This window comes from Squalius cephalus, assembly GCF_949319135.1.
Source record: "Squalius cephalus genome assembly, chromosome: 9".
In the NCBI taxonomy this organism is placed as follows: Eukaryota; Metazoa; Chordata; class Actinopteri; order Cypriniformes; family Leuciscidae; genus Squalius; species Squalius cephalus.
The window spans coordinates 43,072,544-43,084,735 of record NC_137130.1 but is presented as its reverse complement, the minus strand read 5'-3'; the positions used below and the strand labels follow the sequence as shown (position 1 = coordinate 43,084,735).

Below are 12,192 nucleotides of genomic sequence, written 5' to 3'. Positions count from 1 at the left end.
AAACCCTATTGTTATTATTATAATTGTTGCTGTTGTTGTTGTTATTACATACAAAGTGATCCATCGGGAGTATGTATAAGTAGTTTGCTCAGGGCCACAATAGTTTCAATCCCTATCAAGCTCACAACTTTCTGGGGTTCCATTTGGAAGCTAAAAATTTTCGAACCCTAAACACTAGACCACATGCTGCTGCTGATTTATGATTTAACTTGATATGTTGTCATGAACTGTGGGCCACCTTGCTCCCTAACAACAGCTATGTTTTGCTTTTTATTAATTTGTCACACAGGAGCAACGTTGCAAAAGTAGCCTGATGTGGTGCCCTCCAGCATTGGTGCAGCCATCAATGCCAAACTTACTGAAATCAGAGTGAAGAATAAAACACAAAAACATCCAGAAACCTTAATGCTCTTTGATGACTGACAGTGTGTTGAAGGTATTTTGTTGTTGTCGGGTTTTTTTTTTTTTTTTTCTTTCTTTTTCTGAGCAAAGTTCAGTTTGCTATTGTAGCGGCACGAGGATGGGATGGAATGATTTTAAGCATAAATGATCTCTGCTAGCGACTACGCCACCCTGGAATCTTGCCAGGGAAAATAAAATAGTTTACTTAAGGAAACACAGGTTCGTCCACAGTAAGGCGGCAGGAGACGTGGGTACAAAAAAATATATAAATTTGTTTTATTAAAGATATAATCAATATAAAAATGCACAAACATCAACAGCACTCAATGTAGACAATTTTGTGGTTCAACAAACACACATGGAGCGACCTGAGTCAGCGGGACAGGAGCCGAGGCAGAGCAGTGGATAAGGGCACATAAGGCCTCCACAACAAGTCACCTTTTCCGTACACCTGTGCATATACACTCACACCAGTACACACTCACACCACTCAGCACACAACACTCGTGAGGGAGACCACCACCAGCAATCCGCCCCTGCTTTGTGCACTCAGCTCCTGGAACAGAAATGTCACTGTTGAGACACTCAGAATTGTCACTCCAAGAGACAGAAATTGGAGTAGAAATATTCACAGTTTCACGTTAAACAGATTACAAAATTCTGGGTCAAAATACAAATGAAAAGGAAATTTTCCCCCCGAAATAAAGGGCTCACATGGAAGCACACACACTAAAATAGACACAAAGGACAGTGTTTTCAGTCCTTTGTCCACAGCGGAGCAAAGCAACCACAAAAGGAGTAACGCAGCAAAGCCATAAAGCAGCAAAGCAACAGCACCTCCAGAAGTAGTCCCACGCAGTCAACCGCACGGAAACTAATCGGTGGTGCAGATGCGACCCGTTGGTCCGTACTACATCTATAAATTTACAAATAAACAATCAGACAAACTCTGTGATTTAACTGCTAACCATTAATAAAAACTGTTTCTCTCAACAGATTGCCATTTAACGCAGGCGCAATTTTAAAACTACATACCTTTTAGGTGCGATCTCTGGGGACTAACTCAGTCAGGCAGACAACATGCATGTGGGCTCATCCCATCTATCAGGTGGACAGCGTGCGCGTCGGCAATAACTAAGCATTCCGGGCATGAAGTATAAACAACCATACTTTGACCATCAAGGGTACAACCTCAGCCGAATGCCAGCCGCGAAAGCTTGCATGTCGCCCTGGAAATAAGCTAATGTTAGCTACAGTATGCCATTGATCGGCCAGCTCACAACACCCAACATACCTGAATGACGACAGAAAATGACGACACGGGAAGGGGCGGTGCCTCATGGCACCATACACTCTAACCAGCTTATTTATATGCGCTACTACAGCTCACTGATAGGACAAGCTCAAATGAATTAATCAGCCACCTGCAGGCAGGATATATTTCATTAGACCTGCCACACTATCAAGGTGGAATTCTTAATTACTCATGTGTAGTATAATTTCATTTGTGTGTTACTTTGATTTTATTGAAATAAAAGTGTTTCCATAGCAAATTTGTGCAAGTCATTGACTGAAATCATATATGATTAGTATGCAGAGGTGTTGTATTATTGCATGAAAATCATGTATTATAATTATATTATAAATATAGAAATATTATAGCTGTAATTTGAGGAATTGGGTAGAAACACATAAAACGTGAAGAGAAGGCACACCATTTCCCTATAAAAAAACATGAAATAACTTTAATTTGACTAGCATATGATTCAATATAAGAACTTTAAATGATTTGTATATGAAAATCATGTTTTTTCTACTAATACCATACACCATTGCATACTTTTGTCATGTAAAACTCATATAAGACTTCTTATATTTACATATATTCACATATAATGCAAAAATTCCATACAAGTTGTATGTGTGCTATTTAATATGAAAGGGGCCATAATCGGTCTGATTTTGTATAGGACATGTATTGGCCCTTACATGAAACATAGAAGGTAATTCTGTCCGATTTAAGTAAGGAATATATATGGTTGCTGAATATGAACCATGCAGGTTTTTTTCATATGGGTCATGCCGCACTAAAAGCGTCTATAGCGCCGCAGGACCTCCAGACGCGTGCCAACACGTCTTTACATTGATTTCACATGGAAATCATTCGCTCCAGACGCTCAATTTGCGTTCGGTGTGAACGCAGCATAACAGTTTCGAATGATGAATCTAATCTGCATGACCAAAATATTTTAGTATTTTGTATTTTGAGTATTTTGAGTCTCTTTTGCAGTGATAAGGAAAAAAGCGAGGTGGTCGGTGGTAGACAGCCAACCCCTGGGAGGCTCTCGACATTTTTCAATGACATGTCAACTCTCGAAATTTTTAAATGAAAACAACATTTTTGATCAATTTCAATCTGGTTTTAGTGCTCAGCATAGCACTCTCAAAGTGACAAAAATATTTATTGGTGTCAGTAGAATAAGAGAGAGAACTGGAAGCTTCTTCATCCTGAGAGTGAAAGTGATGTGTAGCGGAATTTGTGCTCTGCATTTCACCCATTCAAGGGCACACACAGGAGTGAGTACTGAACACACACACACACACACCGTGAACACACTCCCAGAGCAGTGGGCAGCCATATTTTGCTGTGGCGCCCAGGGAGTGATTTGGGTTAGGTGTCCTGCTCAAGGGAACCTCAGGTGTGGGTAATGAGAGTGGAAAAGAGCGCTGTTCATTCACTATCATTTACTGTTCATGTATGGTGCTATATAAATAAATCCCCTTCAGGGAACGAGGGGAACTCACAGGGTTCGCCAATTGGGGAACTCGACTGGAGCAAAAAGCGCACGTATCCATTCCTAGGAAGGGAGTGGCGCAGCAAGCCGACACTAGAGCGGGGACTCCGGTGTTACCGGCTAGTTGAAGCGAGCAAACAGGAAGAAACGCTCAACACGTAGGCTATAAAACCTAGCGAACATGTTAGGTGTCGCCCAGCCCGCAGCTCTACAGATGTCTGTCAGCGAGGTGCCGTGTGCCAGCACCCAGGAAGAAGTGACACTCCTAGTGGAGTGGGCTTTCAACCCGGGCGGGCAGGGCACACCTTGGGCTTCGTAAGCCAAGGCGATGGCATCCACTATCCAGTTGACCATCCTCTGCTTGGAGACAGCCTTTCCCTTCTGCTGGCCTCCGTAACAGACGAAGAGCTGATCTGAGGTCCTGAGGCTTTGCGTTCTGTCCACGTACAGACGCAGAGCGCGAACGGGACAGAGAAAAGCCAGGGCTGAGTCTGCCTCCTCCGAAGGCAGCGCTTGCAGGTTCACTACCTGGTCCCAGAAGGGAGTGGTAGGAACCTTGGGCACGTATCCGGGCCGGGGTCTCAGGATCACGTGAGAGTTATCCGGGCCAAATTCTAGGCATGATTCGTCGACCGAAAATGCATGCAGGTCCCCTACCCTCTTGATAGAGGCCAAAACAACCAGGAGTACTGTCTTACAGGACAGGATTTTTAACTCAGCTGATTGCAGAGGCTCAAAGGGTGGTCTCTGAAGTGCCTAAAGGACCAGAGACAATTCTCAAGAGGGTTCAGAGAGTAGGCGAGGAGGATTCAGTCTCCTCGCTCGCCTCAGGAACCTGGCGATCAGGTCGTGCCTTCCCAAAGACTTACCATCAAGGTCCGGTTGGGCCAATACAGCGCAACTAGCAAGACCTGCTCCTCGTCCTCCCTGACTTTGCACAAGGTCTGTGCAAGAAGGCTCACTGAGGGAAACGCATACTTGCGTAGGCCCCGCGGCCAGCTGTGTGCCAGAGCATCCATGCCGAGGGTCCCCTCGGTCAGGGAATAGAACAACTGGCAGTGAGACGTGTCCGGGGTGGCAAATAGATCTACCTGTGCGGTCCCGAAGTGCCTGAAAATCAGCTGGACCACCTGGGGATGGAGTCGCCATTCTCCCGGTAGCACCTGCTGCCATGAGAGCTCGTCGGCTGCACGGTTGAGCAGGCCCGGAATGTAAACGGCACAAAGCGACCTCAGATGCTTCTGACTCCAGAGGAGGAGATGGCGGGCGAGTTGTGACATGCGGCGGGAGCGTAGACCACCTTGGCGGTTGATGTACGCAACGGTCGCAGTGCTGTCCATACGGACCAATACGTGCTTGCCTAGTATCAGCGTTTTGAAGCGGCTCAGCGCAAGACGTACTGCCAACAACTCAAGGCAGTTGATGTGCCAATGCAGTTGAGGCCCCGTCCACAGGCCGCTGTTCTGCGTCTGAGTGTGCTCACGCAGTTCAACACTGACTGGACACGGGCCTCGGTGAGGCGCGCTGTCATGTTGATCGAGTCCAACTCCATACCGAGAAAAGAGATCCTCTGCCCAGGGGTGAGTTTGCTCTTTTCCCAGTTGACCCGAAGCCCTAAGTGGCAGAGGTGACTGAGCACCATGTCCCTGTGTTCGCACAACTGCTCTCTCAACTGGGCCAGAATAAGCCAGTCGTCGAGGTAGTTGAAGATGTGAACACCACGCTCGCACATGGGAGCAATGGCCGCCTCCGCGACTTTCCTGAAGACGCGGGGCGACAGGGCCAGCCCGAAGGGTAAGACCTTGTACTGATATGCCCGCCCCTCGAACGCAAAGTGAAGAAACGGTCTGTGTCGAGGGAGAATCGAGACATGAAAGTACGCGTCCTTCAGGTCGATCGCTGCAAACCAATCTTGGGGACGGATGCATTTGAAAATGCGTTTCTGCGTAAGTATCTTGAACGGTAGCCTGTGAAGGGACCGGTTCAGGACGCGCAGGTCCAAGATTGGTCGTAACCCACCACCTTTCTTGGGTACAATGAAGTACGGGCTGTAGAAGCCAGTCTTCATATCGGCTGGAGGGACCGGCTTGATCGCGTCCTTCGCCAGTAGGACTGCTATCTCTGCCCTGAGCACAGGGACATTGTCCGCCAGAACACGGGTGAACAGAATGCCCTTGAAAGCAGAAGGGCGCCGGGCGAACTGAATCACATAGCCGAGTCTGATGGTACGGATGATCCAGCGAGACGGGCTGGGAAGCATTAACCAGGCTCCCAGAGACCGAGCAAGTGGGACCAATGGCACCACAGACGTATGATTTCCTAGTTGCATCACGACGGCCCGCGCCACTGGGGGGATATACACATACCCCTTAGCTGCCCCGCCGTCGAGGGTGGCGAGGGGGGAGGAGCCACTAGGACGGCTTCGGGCACTACACGGTGCCTTCCACGTCCTAGAAAGCTCCCCATGCACCTCAGAAAAGAAAGGTACTGGGGCGGTGCACTGAGAACCAGCACGGCCCGCCCCGAGAAACTAATTGTCCAACCAAGAAGGTCCGGGACGTGGTGGAGGGTTCCACGCAAGCCCAACCTTCTCAGCGGCCCGGGAAAGCATAGCCGCCCATTCTGGATCGGTCTTGGACAACGCTACACGCCCCGAGGGGGGTAACGCAGCTGAGTCGTCATCTCCAGAGGACTGAAGCTCCCCCTCCGATGCTGCGATCGACATCTGGTCGTCAGGAGGAGCCCCAAAGGAGACGGTTGGTCATTCCGGAGAAGGGCCAAGACGTTTGCTAAGGGACTCTAATGGCAACAGCGCTTGTGAGGCGTGAGGGGCCCGCGGAGGTTGACTCGACGGGGAAGCCCTTACGGTAATCCTCAGATCACCCTGGTCATGCACCGAAGTAGGTCTATTCTGCGGGGCAGAATAAACGCTAGATTGGGGCATAGGCGAGGGGACTGCACCTCCCTTGAGGTAAGCGAGTCTCGATCTAAGCGCTGAGATAGCCATATTTCCGCAATGGGAACATGAACTATCCACAAAAGCTGCCTCAGCGTGTTGAATGCCCAAACACGAGAGGCAACTACTGTGGCCATCTGCTGGAGCCAGGGAACGACGGCATCCAGAAACGCACAAGCAGAATGACATCTTGAAAACGACGCAGGGTCACGCTTGTGTTGCTCTTTTAGTGAAAACAAAAACATAGAAAAATAACTCTCTCAGTGCTGAGGCACCCAGGGGTAGCCGCGGTGTGAATGAACACACAGGGAAACGCCCACCGAACTGACACACACACAGACACAGAACAATAGTGCTGTGAAAACAGCAGCACCAACACAAAGAGAGTCCTCTTCTCATTCTCAAAGGCAGTCTTTTCCTGTAGAGTTCGGAAGTGAACGCAAAATCTCGGCTCCGAAGTGAAAGACAATGTGTGCGTGCGCCCGCTTCCTGTTTATACCCGCGCTGCAGGGTGGGGCCGTGTGACGCAATTCATGCACGCCAACATTCATTGGCTCGTTCTGTAGACACTCGAAGTTGATAGGGCTCCCTGAAGTGATCCCAATTACGTCGACGTTACGTCGAACGTGAGCGACTGAAAGGGAACTGAAGGAGGTTGTGCCTTCTCTGTGGTATAGCCTCCCTCTAAATTATTTGGAAAATCAACTGATATTTATATGCATTCGTTCAAGTATCTGCTATACTGTTATAAAGATCTCATCATTATAAGTTATCATAATTTCATCTTGGTGTTTGGCCATATAAATATCTGCACAAAATTGCCTTTTCTTCTTTTTTCTCAGTTTGTGCCTCTGAATAAAATGGAGCGTTTCTTTGCTCCTAGACTCTGAGCTCTATGTTCTGCTATGCATGAGCCTTAAAATCCTGATGTCAAATATGATCCTCAACAAAAAATTCTTGTGAATGTACTTTTATCTGGCTGTTGGGTGTTTCATATTGTTTTATATTGAGAAATTGTGTGAGTGAGAATGTGTTGAGTTTTTAACAGGAGCAAGAGGGGAGAAATCTCTCCCCCGTCAGCATGTTGGGACAGGAATGTTCAGGAATGGCATTTCAGTTTTATAAACAAGTCATGTGTTATCATGTTTCCACAGACATGGCTCTCAAAAGTGCAGGAGAAACGCTATTTCTAATTCAGCAAAAGAAAACTAGTAAATATATATTTTAATCGACTCTGTCCATATTTTTTATTTTTTCATAGCTATACAAAATGTAATAAACAAAAATCTTAAAAGAAATCAAGTGTTTTATTTTGTGTGCATAAGATTTGTGTATATACGGTTTTATTGAAAATTTTGGAATTCAACATAGCATTTAAAAATACAACAACCGTTCTTGTTTTGTTTTTCTTGCCATGGTTAAAAAAGGAATGGATGCAAAAGTTCATGGACCGAATCAGACCACCGTCTCTGCTGACCTTCGATGATTTAACCATTCAATCACAGCAAATTGACTTTACTTTAGTTAAACATCACATGTTTTAAATTTTTAATCTTATTCAAAGTTTGAGCGTGGCCGTGAATTTACTCATTCAAATTCAGAATTAATTTCACATTAACTTATTTTTATTTTAACTCGAGCGCTGTGTTTTTAGTTTTCACCGTATCATGAACGAGACACTGGAAAAGATCCGAGACACGAGCACACTGATCAAACACGTCCATCTATAGATGCAATAGAAATGTGCGGGTCGGTCAGGGGTACAGACTGTAGCACTTGAACTCGCAGTAGAATACAATCATCTCAGAAAAGGTTCATGAACAAACCTTATCTACACACAGGTTCTAATATGAACCCTGCAAACGTTCTAAAAAGAACTTCCAAATAACCAGTGGATCATTGTAGTACCTGTAAGTTCAACTTTGAAAATGTTTGATAGTTAGAAATTCATTTTGAAGTTCTTTATTGAACTCCAAAAGTTCTAACTCTGAACACACCCTATAAGGTTGAACAACAATGAAAAAGTAGTGCAGTGGAATAGAAAAACTGGCTCTATCTTTGTTTTTTCCTCTTTTGGAAAGTCATGGAAATGCAATAATGGGTTTCTGTTTTGCTGTTGGGTCCGTGTACTTTTGCGTCCATTCCTTTTTCCTTTTTTAACTCGTAATTGAAAAACGAAAAACTTCTTTATTTGTTTTTATACTGGTGAAAAAATATTCATGTACAAACTTATTTTCCTTATATACAATGCTTATTTAATTGAAAATCAAATAATTGACATACACCTTTTTTTCCGTTTTACAAAAATGCTATAATTTGATTTCTGCATTTTATTTGCGCATATCATGGTATGGTCGATGTATTGTCCAGAGAGCTCGTCCAACCCGACTTTCTGCAGCTCGAATTAACCGGTCATCAACTTACGACCGTATGTTGGTCCTGCCTGTAGAGTGGTGAAACAAATTAACTGGAACACAATGGCACAACGTTTTTTTAAATAGAAACGGTGATGCGTTGAACACACTGTTCTGATGACGCAAGAGTTGCAACTATGGCAGCAGAGAAGGCCATTATTTGTGAAGAATTTTCGGAGCCTGATGAAGTCGGTATAAATATGTGTTTAATACTACAAAATATGCCTGATGTTACAGTTACTGCACTTGCCACCCAGAACAAAAGAGAACATCCCAATCGAGTGAAGGGATTGCTGAAACTGAAATGGAAGCACACACTTACCTAATTCAGACTAAAACACATCTATTTAGCCTCACACACTGACTTTAATTGTAGTTCATACTGTTTTAATACCCTGTATTTTCTTTCTCATTTTTAGGAAAAGCACTTAATTACCATTGTTTATTTCTATACCAAATGTCATACACTTGCAATGAAGCTAAAAATATAAACAACTACATCATTATGTTGATATCCTATATTTTTTACAATAAAACTTAGGACAAACATGTCTTCTAATATCCTCAGTTGTTGTGTATACCGAACTGCATCGAACACATTTGTAAATTTCTTTCCTTGAACCCATTGTGCGAGTTCACTTTAATACCGCTGCTTTATATACATGTTGCTGCTGATTGGACTGCAGTTCTGACACACCCACCAAACAAGAGAAAACGTATCTCAAACCCCGTTGCACACCGGTGCACGCCGTTTCCAGGAAACATGACGTTCAACCTAGCCTGGTAATACCAAACTCTGCTACTTCGTTTTGCTTCGTAGACAGAGTCTGGAATGGCATAATTGAAAAGCGTTTTCTTTCTCGCGGGGGGGGGGGGGGGGGGTGCTTGTCTGAAGTTTAAAATCATTGGTTACCCGTAAGCCAATCACATAACGTTTGGTTATGACATGTGTTATGCGTCTAACATCTAACTTCCACTGTAAACACATGTATGATGCGAAAACAAAACCATCGAGCGAAATACCGGAGTGACCATGGCTGTGAACGACTTTAGCAGATTATGTGAAGTAAATCTACGCATCCACGGTACAATCAGCGTCTACGTCACGGCTCTCAGCCCGCCCTCTGTTCGTTGATTGGCTGGCTGTTTGAGGCCGGAGGAAAACGGAAAGATAGGTCGCTATCTCAGACTGAGTACAGAAGCGAACTGAAATTGAGCGGATGTACGAAGTCTGACGTAGTCGTTCAACCCGGAAACCGTAGCAAAACGTTGCGCACCGTTTTGAACTTGAACGTGCCCCTGGTTTCACAGACAGGGCTTAGATTAAGCCAAAATTAGGCCTTAGCAGGGGTGGACTGGCTATCTGGAGCACCGGGACTTTTCCCGGGGGGGTCACTGGCCAATGGTCCACCCGGTATACAAATATATAAAATAAAAAAATTACGGAAATCATAATATTACATCTCTACGCAAATGGATGTGAGTCGATCGCGCGGGCGACAAGGAGTGTGTTTTGTGTGCATGTGAGTGTATTGCCCTCCCTCCCTGTTATTTAGTTTGGTCTACTCCATTGCGTATCTTTAAATACGCCCCCTTTCACGTCTCATTTACAGAGAGAGAGATCGATCCGTTACAGCGAATTTCTCTGAGCAGATAATTACAAATAATTGTCCATGGATGAAAAAGTGGAAGAAAAGAAAAGGTGGAGCTGAAAAGTTAGGCGTTAAAAAATAAAAAAAAGCATTAGATGTAGTAGATGCTGTGAAATGCTTCAAATGAACAGATTATGCATTTGGCGCGAAGGGAAGTTGCAGTTCAGCAGGCTCTGACGGCTCTAATATTACAGCTGAGCTCAAGGATAGCGAGGCTGGACCCAACGGCACAGTCAGTGTCAGTGATGATGAACCAGTATGGAGCGAATTATGTGCCATAATTTAACAAACAAATCCAGCATTTTGCAAACAAACTCAATCTACTTCGCAAAGGAAAACTCGACTCGCAAAACAAACTCGATCCGCTTTGCAAAGGAAATCTCGACTCGCAAACAAACAGAAAGCAATGTGCAAGCACAAAGGTCAGTTTGAGTGAAAATGCAGTGGAGTAACAAATATGTATTGTGTTTTACAAATATAAATAAATGAGCCAAGATAATACTTAACAAATACATACAAACCATCCTTCAAATTGCATGTAACCTTTGAACAAATACCAAATCTAGTGCATACAAATGCATATCTGTCTGTAATGATTGTGTGACACTTCACTTTGAGATCTCTCGGCTCGATTTTCTCACAAATGCGTCCAGGCAGATTTTCTCACAAATGCGTCCAGGCAGATTTTCTCACAAATGCGTCCAGGCAGATTTTCTGTACACTGTAACGGATTTCTGTCATTTGAACAGTATTTTACTGTAATATGTACAGTAAGATACTGTAAAATATGTATACAGTATGTTACTGTAAACAGCAAAGGATTATGGGAAAATATAGGGTCACTACTGTAATTCTTCACTACTGTAAATCAATTTACAGTAGTGAACTTGCCCGCGAAAAACTGACCAATGGCAAGAGGGATTTCTTTTCAAGTGTTTTTTTGAGGGGTGAAGTGGCAGTTAATGCACGGACAAAAGATCATGTAACTCACCAAAAAGGTTAGTATATAATTTCTATTTTATGTAAAACAAACATTTTCAAATGTTTTTACTTATGTTAACAGCAAACTAACATGATGTATCGTTTTGTTTTCGTCTGAATGGTTTTAGTGCCTTTTTTTCCTGACTGTCGTCAGAATGTTTTTTTGGTGCCTTTATTACTGTCTTTTTTCCTGACTGTCGGCCGGGTCGCTGTTCACCTATATTAGCCGAAATATTCTTTAGTTAAAACTATAAAAAATAATGGTTGTGTGTTCCTCTGCCTCTTTAACGCAAGTTAGCTCATCAGGCGGGCGGAGTCGTCGGTAACGTTAACCGAGCTAACAGCGAACTCAACGTGAAATACTGAGGTAAAGTGAGATAGACGAAACCCTTGTTAAAGTGCGGGTTTTAAACATTATTTTCACGTAGGCCTAAATGATTTATTTTCAGGTTTGTGATCTGGATAATGCCATCTGCAACGATGGAGTGTGTTGGAGCCTTTTCATTGTGATAACATCAACTGGTATGTAACGTTAACGTTATGGTCAACTTCACCTAAATTAGCCGAAGTAAACTTATTAAACAGAGAAGCATAATAACTTTGGTATGTTCTGTCTCCTCTTTCACAACTTTTTGGCAGATGTACAACGTAAATACTGAGTAAAACTAAGTTAAAGGGATAACGTAGAACACCTTAAACAGAAAATTATGTATGTCATCATTTACTCGCCCACAACGTGTTCTAAACCTGCATGAAGTTCTTTCGTCTGACCATAAAATAAGATATTTTGAATAATGTTGGTAAATAGTTGCTGGTCCGCATGGACTTCTATAATAGAAAAAATACTTTGGATGTCAATGGGGACCAGTAACTGTTTGGTTGCTCATGTTCTTTAAAATATCTTCTTTTGTATACAGCACATTAAATAATTTAATGGAAGTTATGAACAAGTTGAGGGTGAGTAAATGGTGACAGAATTTACAATTTTGAGT

The 12,192-nt window shown here is 43.8% G+C and overlaps 1 long non-coding RNA gene across 1 annotated transcript; it reads right to left on the bottom strand.

The window, feature by feature from the left end:
* Positions 1–1,104: 1,104 nt before the first annotated feature.
* LOC307164536 lies at positions 1,105–1,756 on the bottom strand. The gene is made up of 3 exons (XR_013822298.1): positions 1,697–1,756; positions 1,438–1,631; positions 1,105–1,318 (listed from the first exon to the last, which is right to left on the bottom strand). It is a non-coding gene; the product is annotated as an uncharacterized lncRNA (long non-coding RNA).
* Between the last annotated feature and the right edge of the window lie 10,436 nt (positions 1,757–12,192).